Consider the following 17,312-nt stretch of genomic DNA (forward strand, 5'->3'; position numbering starts at 1 on the left):
AAAATATCATAATGGGTTTTCTTGTCAAAAGCACTCAAATAAAAGTTAATTACAAATGAATCAACAGGTCTGACATCTCTAGGTATTCTATTTAATACTTTATTAAATCTTTTATTAAACTCAGCTACTGATGCATTTTGATTCTTCTTTATACTTGTTAGTTCATGGGATGTAAATGAAGGATCATTGTGATATCCAAATTCTTCCAAGAACAATGTTACAAATTCTTGCTAGCTGCCAATACATCCATCGGGAAGGTTTCTATACCATTCTCCTACATTTCTGTCAAAAATTGAACAAACAATTTCATGAATACATCCTCGTGAGGAACCTCAAATTCTTCAATGATATTTTTTACATTAACTACATGATGTTCTGCTAAATCAATTCCATTTCTTGAGAATTTGAGGATAGTTGATCTTAAATCATTAGTGATCTAGTTTGGATAACCAAAAATTCCAGTGAAATCCAATTGTCTATATCTTTCAATGATCATAGGCCATTTTCCCCCTTTATTGTTGTTTTGATTGTTCATATTTCCTTTGTTGAATCCACTATTTCTACCATAATTACCATTGTTCCCATTGTTTCCACCACCATTATTATTGCCATTATTTCCATTATTACCTCCATTACCATTATTGTTGTTTCTATCTCCATCATTATCATTTCCATGATTGTCATTATTAACTCTATTATTTCCATTGTTTTGGTTGTTGCCATACCTATCACTTCCTCTATTATTATTTATATTGTTACCTTTATTTGTGTTGTTCCAATTTTCTTCATTTTCTCCATTTCCATTTCTTCCTCCATTATCCTGGCTATTTCTTTGCCTTTCTTCACTTTGATCCCTATGCACATCCCTCCATCTTCTACCTCCATTTGATAATGGGTTATCAAAGGTTACAAAAGGCTACTCTATTCTTCTCATATGGGGGGGACTATATTTCGAAGTTGCTGGCCTACCTCCTTCACCTTTACTTTTTTCTTCTATCCCTTCTGATATAGGGCTTTGAATTGTATCTCTTTGTAACTCTAGTTTTTGTAATATCCAATCTCGTTGTTTCCTAAGAGTCGTTGCCATCTTGGATTAATCTCCATTTAGGTCAACCATTTTAAGTATGATTTCATCCCATTTATTTTCCTCCTATTCCTCAGCATTCAGGGTTTCATCATGGCCACCATTATTATATTTTTCATTTAAGGCATAGAAAGGATTTTCCTCCAGATTTTCCAACTTATCACCAAATGAAGAGGCATCCTCTCTACTAGGAAACTTTTTATGACCCCAAAATGCCATACTTGTTGTTGGTTTATTTCCTTTTTACCTTTTCTTTGGACTTAACTAAACAGGATTATCTTGCTCCTTATTCAAAGACCTCCTCCCCTGCATCAATTTTATTGATAAATGCCTAGGGGTTTCTCTTACTTTCTCAAAATACCAACTATTATTCATGTATTAAATATAGAGTCGCCACCTCCTAAGAGGAACAATATCTTTTACTAATCTTCTAGGTTCTTTCCTCTAATAGAGTTTGAAACAAACCACCAAAGACTCTGAATACTTCCTAAGACAACTCTTCAGTAGAGTCGCCAATCTATTGGTTCCCAAAACCACAGATTGGAAAACAAGACAACTCTCCAGTAGAGTTGCCAATCTATTGGTTCCCAAAACCACAGATTGGAAAACAAAAGACTTGCCTAATCCTTAGTTGATCCAATCAGCTTTGGCCAACAAATAGGGATGGTCGAAGACCAAATCCCTCTGCACCTTAGGCTTCACTAAACCCATGTGGGTGTACCTTACACTCTCAAGCACAAAAGAGGTTTATTTTAAGTGAATTTAAACTATGAGAATTAGCAATTGCAGAAATGGCAAAAGGTTTTTCTGCAATTATGCTAACAGAAGTTCTTTTTATTGAATGTCTTTAAAACTGATAAAATAAGTGTGAATATAGTTGTGTTATGTAAAATATTATTGTCTAGGACTTTAAGCCATTATGAAAAAGAGCAGTGCTGATAGAAACTAGAAGATCTATTTCTTTGATAAGGACCTAATGCATACAAACTTATTTGGAAAAGATTAATAATAGGCCAGTGCCTTTATCTGACCATTAATGAGTAACTTTGTGTATGAAAATCACTATCAACTCAAGAGACAATTATAAGACCGTCATTGTGAAAGTTTCATTATGTGTTGCATGAACAATAAAAACCCAATTTAACATCTAGTACAACATCATGTGATGGCACATCATAGTAAATCTAAAAGATTTATCAAGAGGACATATGATTCTATCAAACACAAAATTACACATAAGAGTCTGAAGATAAAAGAATTAAATCTTGTATATTAACTTCTAGAATAAGAATGTACACAAATAATACACTTACAAATACTCCAATATATTCAGTTTGTACAAAATAAATTCCTCATTCCTATTAGACTTGTCTAAAACATAATACTTGTAGTTCTGCTAGTGGCAGAATAATGTCTATCTCCTTGTGATACAGAAGTGACTCACTACATATATGTGAGCCAAAAGATTCAAGTGAAAGGATGCACCCTTTCATTTTGTTAAACTAGACAACTATAACCTAATAACTAACTACCTAACTGCCAGACATAAAACAAAAATTATAAACAAAGAAGTCAATTTTGGTCGTCCAAAATGTGTTACATTTCTAAATATTCTCCAAATATTTGTTGTCTTGGTGAGTAATGGTGTTGAATATAGTATCCTTGACAACGATCTCCATGGTAACCATTCTCTCCATCTCCTCACCTATCTCTTTCATATCCAAAATGTCTGCCCAGGCAACATTAAAGGATATGTTGAGTACATTCTCATATTCTTCAATCCAAACCCCTTTGTCCTTGAACTTCTCTGCCTCATTCAAAATATCTGGTATACCATATCTGACAATATCCTTACAATTAGTAAATTCCTGCTTGATGTCCACACCAAATGCCTTATGCTTGTTCAACCTTCTCTGGATATTTTCAACAATTTTCTCCTCGCCACTCTTCTCTTTCAACAATGCCTTCATCTTCTCAAAAATTCTTTCATTAGGAGACATATTATCTTGATTCTTCTGACAACTGGTCCAAAATTATTTGAGAACTTCTAACAAATGCTCAAACTTATTGGTCAACAAAACACAAGCAGCATCCACCCTGGCAGTCCTAATTTGCCTTCTTAGTTTTATATTTTATTTCATTTGGTCTTCATATTTCTTTTTCCACTACATACCAGTATCAGTTACTTGTGGTATTTCATGACCATGAATTCTTAGCAAGTCTTCATATAATTTATTGTATTTCTAACCCTCTTTTAACACCCACTACATTTGGGCTTTATTTAGTTTTGCAATGTCAATCACTAAGTCAGCAGTGACAATTGGATTAACATCTCCTACTTTCAGTCTCATCATATGCCCAAATGCTTTATCTACATCTATAATCTTGGGTCTTTTATTTGGGGGGTATAGGGCCCAAAGCAACCTTTTCTCTTCATTAGGATCATATCTTGACCCAATAAAAATGTCATCAACTCCATGTATGTCTAATTTTACATCTTTCCTATCTGAGTGCAACAAATTGTCAAAAATGAAAGAAGCACTAAAATCCCATCCTAGGAACAAAATGATGCCTGCTTCACTGAGAAGTTGCCTCTCTCTCTGTGGTGTCATTCTAGCCACCTCTGCATTGATGTCCTCCTTTAATATTTTTAGCATCTCTGCTTCATTCTCAGGGGTGACATTTGGGATGTTCTCCCTCAATCATTTTCCTTTGTAGTGGTACAAGAAGGACTTAAACTCCTTGGACTATACAAAAATTTCATCTACCATAAATTCTACATGTTCTTCCATCCTCAAATCTTTTTTGGTGTTGAGTCTCACCATAGCTTGCTTCTGGCTCTCTGGAATTTCTTCTAGTTTAGGTGCACAAAGAGTAGATACAACTACATTCTCATCAAACTCAGTCTCGTAGTCTCCTTCTTTTAATTCTTGAAACCTTTGCTTCTGCTCTTCCAATTTTTTATTCAACTCCTTTAAGACTGTATCCACCTCACCCTGCTCCTTGTTCCTAAATAAATCCTCTACCTCCATGGGTATGTGCAAATATTCTCCCAAGTTCTTGCTCTTCCTATAGTGGTTAATATATCCTTCTAGATCATAATTCTTCTGAGCCTAGTGTCCATATAGATTTTACTCCTCTACCAACTTCTTTTCAATCATTTCATATGCCTTGATAGACATAATGGTGAAATCTCTTAAATGTAAAGTGCCAGGCATAAACACCTACTTGTGTGCACCACTTAAATGCTTTGCATTTGACATGCTAAGCTAGCTTACAATCTCTAGATATGCAATTCTATCAGGCACTAATGTAGGAAGCATGAATAGAATACCTTCAAACCCATAAACCCTGAAAAAAGTGAAATTCTGGCATATAAGCCAGTGACCCCAAATGTGGTTGACCCTACTATCTCCAAAATAATGGGGTCTCAAGAATCATTTAATCTCCTCTGAGATGGATCCCTCACATTCTATCCCAAACAATGTGTATAAGGGCTTGACGAAGTATTCTTCAAACAACACATAGTGTGATTTGTCAAATCTCAAGTCCCACAGGGATACCCATAATTGGATTGGTTGGTCTTGTCCCTATTTGTCTCTGGAAGCTACCCTTAACTCTTTGGGCCACAAACCTTTCATATGACCATTAAAAAAAACCATATGCATTAGCAATGAGTAAAATTGGAAGGCGAGGTTTGGCTCTATTTGTAGACTCAAAAACCCTACATGCAGCTTCTTTGCCAAGTAGGTTGCATAGTCAAATGGCCTCAGCTCATGCATTTGAATATCCGTAGCCAACACTAATGTGCCTATTCTTGTAACATCAAGAACTTCTTCCCCAAAGACCTAGCTGCATGCCCAATATCTGTACTACAAGTATTGCTTGAATAGGGTAATCTCAAAAGGGGGACCATCCTACTCCCTGAGTCATCGCTTATCCTTTTCATGAATTGCCAACTTCCATCTTGTGTGAGCAGTGTCCATTTGGGTATATTCTCCTTCCAAGTGTGTGAAGGATAAGGGCATGTAGGGTTCATAAGACAAGCCGAAAACCTCCTGAATAGACTTGACATATATATGGATGAATGGATCCTCATTTGGCAATAAGATGCATCTTTTTTCATTATTGTATTTCCTTGTGAGCAATTCTAGCAATCTGAGATTCAGAAAAACATTTGGTACCAACAACCTGCCCAAATTTGTTGTCCAAGGGTTTGACAATGGCATCTCCTTGTTTCTCCTGAGATAGATATAAAAATAATTTGTGGGCCCTAATGGTTATCCACATGTCCCCAACCCCTTTGTACTTATCTTGCAATTGATCCTTGGGTGGTAAATTTGTTTTAGACCTTCTTGAATTAGCACCAGATGACTCCATCTAGTCAATCACATCCGAGTTCAATTTGTGTTTTTGCACACCCTCCATAGACTTCTCATTTTTTGATTTAGCTGATTGTGTATCTAAAATCTCTATGACCTTTCTCTTTCCTTGTGAACCAGAAGCCTCCATGATTAAGTGCTTGAAATCTTAATTACCCATGCTTCTTGTCTGCAACTTTAATGTTAATGGCTAAAGAGACTATGAAAAGTTCTTGGCCCAAGCACTCTTTCTTTATGCTAGATATGCAATGGCTAGGATCCGTAACAATAAAAAACTCATCAATTTTTCTTTGTGCGGATTAAATCCTCCTGATCATGAGCATTAAATAATGGCTTTCATATCAAACATTCTAACGGTTAATCAGTGTAACCCCACCTGATAATTCAATAATTTGGTGCCATGCGTTCCTTCAATTACCTTTTTTTCTTTCTGATCGGTATAGGTCATTTTGATTAATGTATCTGATCTCGCTCTGGTCGTTTCACTTTTCTCTTCGAGGCTTGACTTATCTCGATGGATCCACATTTTTCTTTTATTATTCAACATTTCGCTATGTTACATTGGGGTATGTTTCTCCGATGAAACTTCCTTCTATTTATTTCTCCAGTCACGTCATCGGCCTTTGGAATGAAATTACTTTAGAATTCATCTGGTGGGCCCATGACATCTAACTTTCTCTTTGATCAGTGTAACTTTCACTGATTAGTTCATCGGGCATCTGAGTAGTGTGTTTCCCTTACCTTTGATACTTATAGTCTCCCCGATAGGTCCTCCCACTATGGCATTCTGCCCATTGGGCATCGAAAATAACTTTAACAATGCTACTCTTGTAGCATAAGCTATCCTAATGATTCTTTTTCACCTTACTCTCCTTATCAGGCTACTTTGATCTATCAATGTATGCTCTCCTGATGTAGTCGACTTCACTTGTGTCAAGCTTGTCTTCCTCATTAGGCATTGGGATGATCCGAAATACATCTCCCTGACAATGTATATTATACCGATGAGTCTTGTTTTCCTTCTTTCTTGGTACCACTTTATCAGAGAAAGTCTCTCCAATAAGGTCGCCTTCTCTGCTTCATCCATCAGGTATTAGGGTAACATAAAGCAGGACCTCTCGATAACCTGATTTCACCACTATGAATAGATCGCCTCACCGGTTATCAGCAAGAGTTCCACCAACAACCCCATTGGGTATTAGGATAATATTTTCTCCTCCTTGCCAATAGTGTAGGTTACTCCAATGACTCTGACATCATCACCGTAACTTGCCCCGATGGATCTCCACTTAGTGGCACTTTTTTCCTATTGCTCTCACTTTAGCAAACACTGTCAACATGAGTTACTCTGTTCAACCTACTCCTTTCTCCTTGGCAATCTCATCGGGATGACTTATGTCGATAAGCAAATTTTGTAGTTTTTGCAAAAGAAGGCCCACCTTATGGATGTAAATTTTAACAATCATACTGAAGGGTTTTTTCCCACACCATTTGGCTCTTTGAACATGCTCACAACCCTTCTCTATGCTGACCTTCCACAAATTATTCTTGGAATGGTGAAGATGAGGATTACCAGAATGCCATCATACTCAACACTTCCCTAGAATATTCCCAAGTGATACCATTTTATGAAGACACTACAACACATCACCTGCACATACAATCCAGCAATAATTGCTCCTATGATGAAACTATATGAAAAAACATCCATATATAGCACAAAGATATTTTGTAAAAATATGCGCTAACAGACTCCATATAGTCATCTTTTTGATTTATTGTATTCAGATTTTGATTATGCAAAGGACTTAGTGATTTTTTTAGAATCCTTTGTTCATACTAGCATACTTCTTGTAACTCAAGTTATATGATATATACAAAGAATACCTTGGAGACTATTTTGATAGTATCATCACCTTCTTACCATTTGCAAAGTTGTGTACTTTTTTGATTGGTTCAATTGTAAGTGGAGTGCTTTATTTTCTTATAAGTTTATCTCACTATTTTCATACCCTCTTTGTGATAGTGTAATGTACATGTTGTTGTTTGTGTCCAAGTGAATGTTATGAGCTCTTTACTATGAATTTTCTTTTTCCTTTATTGTGTCCAAGTGAATGTTATGAGCTTTTTACTATGAATTTTCTTTTTCCTTTATAGAGTGAGCATACATTTAGAACTTTCTATGAAATATTGATGTAGGTGCATAGTAAGGATATGAATAAAGGGAATAAACATGGTAGACACATCTCTAAAAGAATGAAATACAAGAGATTCAAAAATATGTCAAATATACTCAACCATAAGGAGATATAATAAATATGGGAATAGCTTGTCAATAAATTTTTCCACATGTCCAATTGCATGTATTATTGTATCATAAACTTAGATCCTTTTCTTATTCTCCACTGCACCTATCTGATACGTGTCAACGCAATATTTTACACATTCATTTTATTTGGTTCAATAAATAACATACTAAAAAGTATGGTTAAAGATAGTAATTAGTCAGAAAATAATTTGCTTAATCTAATAGAGAAAATACGAAAGAAACTTTGAGTATTTAAAAAATCAAATGAATTAGTTTTTCTCAAGTAGAGAAATACAAGTGAAAACAATCTTCAACAACTATGGAACTTTCATCCATATAAATTTTACTCCAAATGCATATGAACTTTTGGGATCTTCAAATCTCATTTTTACAAAACAAATATAAATCACAATAAAGATATAAAAGCAACGAAGTTTAAGATGGCCTAGGATCCTTTGGAATTATAAACCAACAATCTATGCATACTCATTAGACAATGGGTTCTCAATTAGACATGCAAAACTCTCTTGCCATGTATGAAAAGGTGAAAAAATTAGGATTTTAGTGTTTAGAAGAGTGGAGTGATTTCTCCTATGATATGGTCATTTCCCCAGCTCACCAAAATCGCCTACATGAAGGGATCAATTTTTATTGCATGCTAGAATGATCCTCTGCATTCTACTGGAAAAAGGCATGAATGTAAGTCACATTCACATATTTTTTATGAAAATTTTAACAAAATTATTATATGTCTTATACCAAGTATTAGTTTTTTCTTAATGATTTGTTAAAATAATTTGATTTTTTCACTAGAAATAATTTTATTTACCTATAAAATTATTTACTCTTTTACTTGTTTGTAGGCACACCTTCACCTCAAATGAATTGCATCCAATAACACATCATTTGATTCTGATATCTTTTGGCATTTTCCACAAATATATTGGGCTTTACACCAATTCTCTTCTAAGAGGGTTTTGACTATATGTCTAAGTTTTTAAGTAATACTTTTATTATAATATGAATTCCCATTTAGTTGTACCATAATCTTAATGGCCATAATCGACCTTCTTTCATAGGCATTACTATTTAATTTTTCATATTTATACAAAAAATTTTGACAATGGTTGCTTATGAATAAATGCAGCTATTGCACACATCTCTATTATTGGCATCATGTTTGACATGGCTTTAACAAGTTAACTTGTGCTTATACTACTAATGGTTGCATAGTATAAGTTGTTTCAATGGCATATATATGGAACCATATATCTTTGGCATTTCAAAAATCCAAGCTATCAAATTATGAAGTTTGCACAATTAAGAATAACAATTCATTGCATATTTTTGAATTAGAGCTTAGCCGTGCCGCATCTTCATATCTCTATAATCAAAATAAGAAAAAAAATTGAAATTTTTTATTATTTATTTATTTTAGAACAAATTTCATGTCAATTTATCTACATATGTTATGATTATCATATAATTTTTTTCCTCAAAATTTGCACATTAATATCAATATGGCCAATGGCACTGGAAAATATTCGAGGGGCTCCCCCTCACTTATAATGAATAAGAGCAGCTGCTAAACACTATAAAAAATAGGCAATTGTTCTTTAGAAATGGACAAGATTCTTTGATTTGGACTCATTCCAAAAGAAGGGGTTTTGGCTTGGCTGACTACTAGAAAAAAAATCCTTACTATAGATAGGTTCAGGAAAATGGGATTTGAAGGCCCTTCTAGATGTATCCTATGTAAAATCTTAAGAGGAATCAGTGGATCACCTAGTCCTTAATTGCCCCTTCAAAGAAAAATGTTGGAGATGGCTATGTGCCAATTTGGGATGGATTACTGCCCTTCCTAATGATATTGTCTCCCTCTTTCAAGTTTGGCCAATCAGACCTAAAGAGTAAATTCTTAGCCCCTTATGGGAAATCAACCCTTCTTGCCTCATATGGGAAGTATAGAAGGATATAAATAGGAGGATCCTTGAAAATAAATCCAGGAAGGTAGAATCTATCCTTATCTCCATTGAATGATCAATCACAAAAAATATCAATTGTAAGCTTGCCTTCACTTCCAATGCCAATAAGGATTTCACAGATTTGGATGATAGAATCAGACTTAGTTGGGTTAGCATCAAAATCCCTCCATTTACTAGAAAGAAGAAAGGTTACATAAACACTGGTATTTGGTCACTACCAAAGGTTTGATGGTTAAAGATTAATTTTGATGGTGCCTCAAAAGGCAACCCAGACCCTTCCAGAATTGGTTGTGTCATTCAAGATCATTGTGGAAACTTTCAAGGTAAATTAGCAAGCCTTATCCCACTCGTTACTAATAATGTGGCCAAATTTCAAGCTCTTATGTTGGGTCTTATCTAATTCTCAAAGAAAGGTATAAAGAACATTGAAGTTGAAGGCAACTCTACCTTATCTATCAATGCAATCAGAATGACAAGAACACCAAACTAGTGCTTACAAGAAATCTTGGATAAGAGTTTAATAATATTGAATTCATTTGATAATTATGCCTACAAACATATTTATAGGGAAGCTAATACAGAGGTGGATATGATTTCCAAGGCTACGACTGAAGGGCTAGAATTGAGTTGGTGGGAAAATTAATTCAGACAACTGGTGACACCCATTACTTCTTAGCACACATCATACTGATTGGTGGGACAACTTGTAAACATGTGCTTTTCTCAATTCAAATTTGAATTCAAAAATTGAACGTTGCATAATATCTAGTGTGTTACCCTCAAATTTTACATTTGGTCACTTTTTGTGAATGTTATTTGTATGGGCTTTATGTCGCTCTAGATTCTCCTACGGTCATGGTTGTAATCGTCATTGTCTTTCGACCCTATTCTATAAGTCATGAAAATTGATAGTTAAACCTTTCCTTCATCGAACCAATCTATTAAGTTCAAAGTTTCATAGGTACATTGGTTCAATGAGGTCATTAGTTGGTTAGGTTTGTTTTGACTCTGAATGTCTTAGTCCTTTTTGTTACCCGGTTGAACCTTGACCTAGTGAACCTATATGGTTCAATGGTTCAATGGTTTCATGGATCGATATTCTTTGTTGATAAGCTCAAAGATCAAGGAAGGCATGATGTATGGAGGCAAGCATAATTGGTTAGCAAAGGAATATTCTAAGTGATTGCGGTTCTTTTCTCAGCAATTCCTAACTTTTTAAAATGGAAAGTAAGCATTACTAGGATAGGCAATCTTATGAAGATGATGTGTAATTAATGCATGCATCAGGGACTATCTTTTGAAGGTTATCTCACACGCATAAGTATGAAAGTTGTATCACTAAATTTTATGCTAATCATATCAAAGTACATTAAATCTTGTTTGAGAAGACAAATTAGTAAATAAACTATTTAGTGAAAGAGAAGTAATATTCTACTTCTCAAGCTTGGAAATGATGCAGTGTATGATAGGTGCATTTAGTCTTGGCCATTCCTTTCATTTCATACATAGAAAAGAGGATTTATTCAATTTCTTGTTGTGGTGGTTTTGGGTTTATTTTCTTGCATTAGTATAGTGATGAAATCATATAATTTTCAGAATGAGGCTGACACCTCCCAAAATGGTTGCTGAGAATGGTCTAATTAGTTTCCTTCTGGAGTTCACAGATACATCTCTGGCTCATGCTAACCTTGAATAATTTATGGAAAGAGAGACAAATCCTGTTAATTCTCCCATGATATAGAGAATTGTGGATAGTGGTCTCTTAGAAGCCGTTGTTTTGCCACCTGCCTTATAATACCCAGAACTGATTCTAGAGTGTATGAATTGGTATGACATAGAAAACAGGTGCATCGGGGATGCTAATGGTGGAGTTCTATTAAATATTGACAAAGAAACCATTATGGCTATATTAAAAATTCCTACTCACAAATTGAATGAAAACTGGAGCATCACCTCTTCCTACGATTATTTTAATGAAAAGAAATCCTAGTATAGAAGTGTTATAGGTATGAATTGGTTGCTAAAATTTCAAAAGGGTGGTTCGAGGCTTCCAAAACCTTTAACCTAGGAACATTTGGTAAAGGAGGTTAGGGACATTGTAATTTTGTTACATAGGGTTAAAGGTAACCAACAAGATTTCATCTGGGAATATTAGATGTATTTCTTTATCCTTGTTATTTTAGATTAAAATAGGTACATTGATTGGGCAAGTATGATTGTGGATGGGCTACATGAGGGTTTGAGCAATATTCTGGAAAGAAAGAATTTTTAAATGTCTTCATATTTGTTCTATTGCTTAGCCTGAATTAGGCCATGGCCTGACCTATATCATGAACCTTTGATTTATAGTATGATGATTTATGATCATTACCCTCACTTACAAACAAAGAGATGCCATGAAAATTACAGATGAATTAATGATATTTTTGTTGGCAGATTGATTGCTAAGTTGTAGGGGAATGTGAACGAGTGAATGTCTGAGGAAGCAAAGCAATTGGTTAGTTTCTATGAGAGTTATTTCATTCAATTTCCCCAATTCACATACATTAGGGTCGAAGGCTTTGAAGGTCAACCTATGAGACTTCCCAAGTATGCATTGGACCAGTTCGTGTTGATAGAAATTTGTCGGCAATTAGCCCATATTGACAGAAAGACTGTGGGAAAGGAAAATTATGGAGTTGCATTCCCAATGCAGCTAGGCCATTACATTTGGAAATCTATGTCAGATGCATTGAACCTCAAAGTTGATTTTAAAAAGTTGAATCTCAAATACTATGTCCTCCAACAAAAATTTGATAGCAAGGGATATGCATGAGAGAATTTGGTTCTTAGAGATGGGTTTAGCCATTTACTTGAACTGGAGGACTTACGGGCAGATTGTGTTGATGAATTTGAAGTGCGTAAAATAATGTTCTCCTTGTTCACTGTTTATTAGATAGGCTCTTTTGGGTTGCAAATGAACACCTCAGAAGTCAAATACACAGGATAATATTTGGTAGACCCTCAGTATACACAGACTATAAAGGGGAACCCGATTCTGGAAATTGATTGGAATCAAGATGGACAAGATCAGATAAGGGTCAAGTCCTTCCCAGTCATACGTAGGACTGAACAATGATTAAGGCAACACAAGGTAGGGAAGTTTGATAGTTTTGATACTTAATATAAGTATAGATCCAATAGCCAACAAGATGAGAGGGGGGGGGTGAATCATACAAACTTAATCATCCATAAAAACATCAGATTCAACCTCGGTAACATATATATCAGTGATATAATCAAAATTGTCAAACATGATAACTTAAAAGCATATGAACAATATAAACCTCATAACACCAGATTTAACGTGGAAACCCAAATAGGAAAAAACCACTGTGGGATTTTGGACCCACTAAGAAGTATACTCTTCTAGAGTATGCTCGGTTAAAAGCAAATCCTGTTAAAGATTACAAACACATTGCTAGATGTGACCCAGTTAAGGGATTTCCCTCAGATCTGTTAGGATCTTCACTTTGTTCGAAGTGACCTTGTCAAAGGATTTCAAACACTCAATCAGAATGTCACCTTGCTAGAGGATTTACATATAAGATTGTTAAGTCCACTCGGTTAAGAGATTTTCTGTCACTTTCACAATATAACAGTAATAAAATTTATCTGCAACTTCACATCTAAAATGCTAAAGTAGATTCCTATTTGTTCAATACAATCTAGACGTAGAACTAATCTTGTCTATCTGCTAGGCTTCTATACTTTGTTATTCTAACTGGTCTTCAAGATTCTATGCTCGGTAATCACTATGTAGCATCCCTATGCATACACTTTCCTGCATGCATTGTTTATCAATAGTTTCCTATTTATAAACAATCTTCTAATAGCTTAATCTCCTTGATCACATTTCTCATGATCAGTCATAGCCATCAGATCTTCAATCTTGTCTGGGTTCAATGCATCTTTTGATCTGAAAACATTTTACCCTACCTTGGAACTTGCATAATAGTCTTGGAACTTGTGCTAGGGTATTGCAGTTCAATCTAAGTTGTAGATCTTCATGCCGACTTTCCATTGCCTTAGATTCGTTAACAAACTTCTTCCACGGCTTACCAATCATTGATCCACTCCAGCTCATCAGCTTCTTTGATTAAATATCGCATGTAAACATTTAATGCATTCTATTATGGCTCGGTTACAACTCAGTAACAACTTGGTGAATACTAAACTTCACTCGATAGACATTCCACCTTGATTAACTGATAGCGATAACCTTAGGGTTTACCGACTAGGTTCCTTAGGGTTTACCGACTAGGTTCTTTGCTTGATAACATAGTATAGTATTAACCTTTACATTTTACAACATATGTATGATGTTAAAACAATCTAAAACATCATGATCTCATCATTTTTTGACTCAGTAGTAGTTGCCCATTGAATACCTTATTCATCCCTTTATTAATCATATTCTTTCCTATGTCTTTTACCAACTTCTATATAATCTTCATATCATACTTCTCAAGATATGGCAACATCATACTAAATTAGAAAATCAATTTATTGACATCAATGAAAAAATAATAATATGAAGATAGTAAAACATCTTTAATCAGTTATGTCCATAATCATCAATAACCTTCTCAATATCCTTATTGAAATGTCAACAATCTTTCATTGTCTGTTATAATGTAAAATTGCTAACAATCTCCCCCTCTGGCATTGATGGAAAAACCAATTGATTTGACCTTTAAAAGATTCGGATTGCTATGATTCTAAAATGGTAAAATGCTCTCCCCCATACATTAGACTTCTCTTCTATTTTTAGTCTTTATTTCAATCTGTAGTCTTCCCTCAGTCTTCTCCCATATATTAGTCTTCTCTCCCTTTGGTAGGTCTTCTCCCCCTTTGACAACAATTCCAAAAAGAAAAGAACTAAAACATAATTTCTTTCTGTAAGAAGTTATTTCTTGCTATTGTGTATCAACTAAGTCTTAGTTAGAGCATTTGTCTTCAATTCCTATTCCCTGTGTAATTCATGTATTAATTCTAGTACACTTTTAGAAAACATTCTAAAGTGTATAACTCTAGCATCAACTCCCAAAAGATATTCAATAGAGTCATCGGATTGATGCTTTCACTGAACTCGGTCAGTGAGTAGAAGATAGGAGTAGGACCCCTAACTTACTTCTAAGCTATTCAAAAGTGTCCTTTGGTAGTGGTTTGGTGAAGATATCTGCTATTTGCTCCTTTGTGCTAACATATTCCAACACCACTTTCTTCTCTTGAGCTTCTTCTCTAAGATAATGATACTTGATAGATATGTGCTTTGTCTTAGAGTGCATAACAGGATTCTATGAAATATTAAGGGCACTAGTATTGTCACAGAATATAGTTACAAGCTCGGTAACTTTCTCATTTATACCTTCCAACAGTTGTTTGATCCATGCAATGTTGGTACAATTCAGTGTTGCAACAATGTATTTAGCTTCTGCTATTGACTGTGAAACACATCCTTGTTTCTTGCTAAGCCAACTCACTAGTCTTTCTCCTAAAAAGAAAGCTCCTCCACTTGTGCTTTTCCTATCATCAATGTTGCCTGCCCAATCAGCATCAATATAAACTTTTAAATCAAACTTATTTCCTTTCTAATATACTACACCATAATCTTCAGTGCCTTTTAAGTATCTGAAAATTCTTTTGATAGCCGTCATGTGTGTTTCCTTAGGATCTACATAAAATATTGCAACAATACCTACTGCATGTGCTATATCTAGCCTGCTGTGAACAACATATTGCAACTTTCCAATCATAGATCAATAAAGTGTCTCATCAATAGATGTAGATTCATCATTCTTTGATAGTTTATAGTTGGTAGTCATAGGAGTACTTACTGGTTTTCAATCCTCCATTCCAAATTTCTTCAAGATTTCCTTTATGTACTTGGATTGGGTAATGAAAATCTCATCTTTCATTTGCAATATCTGCAGACCTATAAAATATTTTATCTCACCAATTAATGACATCTCAAACTCTTTACTCATTTCATTTCCAAAGTTCTTGTATAGAGAGTCATTTCCACTAAAGATAATATCATCAACAAATATGGCTGAGATCAGTATTCCATTTTCATCATTCTTCATGTACATATTGTTGTTTTCACTTGTTCTTATAAAACCAATTTTGATCAAATATGAGTGCAATCTCTCATACCATGCTCTAGGTGCTTGATTCAGACCATATAAAGCTTTGTTCAATTTACATACCTAATCATTATTTTCTCCTTCAACAAATCCTTTAGGTTGTTCAATGAAAACTTCTTCTTCTAATATACCATTCAGAAATGCAGATTTGACATCCATTTGATACACCTTGAAATTCTTGTAAGCAGCTTATGCCAACAATGCTCTTACTCCTTCAAGTCTTGCCATAGGTGCAAAAGTCTTACCATAGTCAATTCCTTCTTCTTGGGCATAACCTTTGCAAACTAGTGTTGTTTTGTTCTGAATGACCTCACCTTTTTCATTTAGCTTGTTTTTGAAGATCCACTTTGTACCGATTATATTTTTGTCCTTTAGTCTTGGGACCAGTGTCCATGTGTCATTCTTCTTGATTTGATCAATCTTTTCTGTCATAGCATTTATCCAATATTCACTATTAAATGCCTCTTTCACTATTCTCAGTTCAAATTTAGATATCAAACATGTGTTATGTCTCAGTTTGTTCCTTGTCATTACTGGATCATCCTTATCTCCTATAATCTGACTTGATGCATGATTTCTTCTGACATACTTGGCTAATACAGGCTTGGTAGGCTCTGTATGATCTTCTTCATCACTTAGTAACTAGATATTTCCTTCATTTTCTTCAACAGTTATCTTGGTAGGACTTCTTGGTTGCACATAGACAAATTCATCATAGTCTTCTGGTTCTTTGGAATTTTCTTCATCATTTCTTTCTGCAAATTCATCAATTTTCACATTTGCACTTTCTACTATTTTGTTAGATGATTTGATCAGACATTTAAATGCTTTGCTTCTAGAAGAATATCCTAGAAATGTTCCTTCTTCACTTTTCTGATCAAACTTGCCATTTCTATCATCTTTATGAACATATAATCTACTTCCAAAGATTTTAAAATAACTAACGTTAGGTTTCTTATCATACCAGATCTCATAAGGTGTCTTCAAAGTACCTTTCTTCAATTGAACTTGATTCAAGTTGTTAACAACTATGCTTATTGCTTCTCTCCAAAATGTTTGTGGCACCTTCTTCTCAATCATCAGTGTTCTAGCACAATCCACAATAGATCTATTTCTTCTTTCAGCTATTCCATTCTATTGTGGAGTTCTTGGTGCAGAGACTTGTCTTTTAATACCATGATCATTGCAAAATAAGTTGAATTCATCATATGTGAACTCTCCTCCTCTATCTGATCTAAGACATTTTAGTTGTCTTCCTGTTTCATTTTCAACTCTTGCCTTGTACCATTTAAACATTTGAAAAGCTTCTGATTTTTATTTTAAAAACATTACTGACATCATCCTTGAATAGTCATCCACAAATAA

The sequence above is a fragment of the Cryptomeria japonica genome, chromosome 7 (genome assembly GCF_030272615.1).
Source record: "Cryptomeria japonica chromosome 7, Sugi_1.0, whole genome shotgun sequence".
In the NCBI taxonomy this organism is placed as follows: Eukaryota; Viridiplantae; Streptophyta; class Pinopsida; order Cupressales; family Cupressaceae; genus Cryptomeria; species Cryptomeria japonica.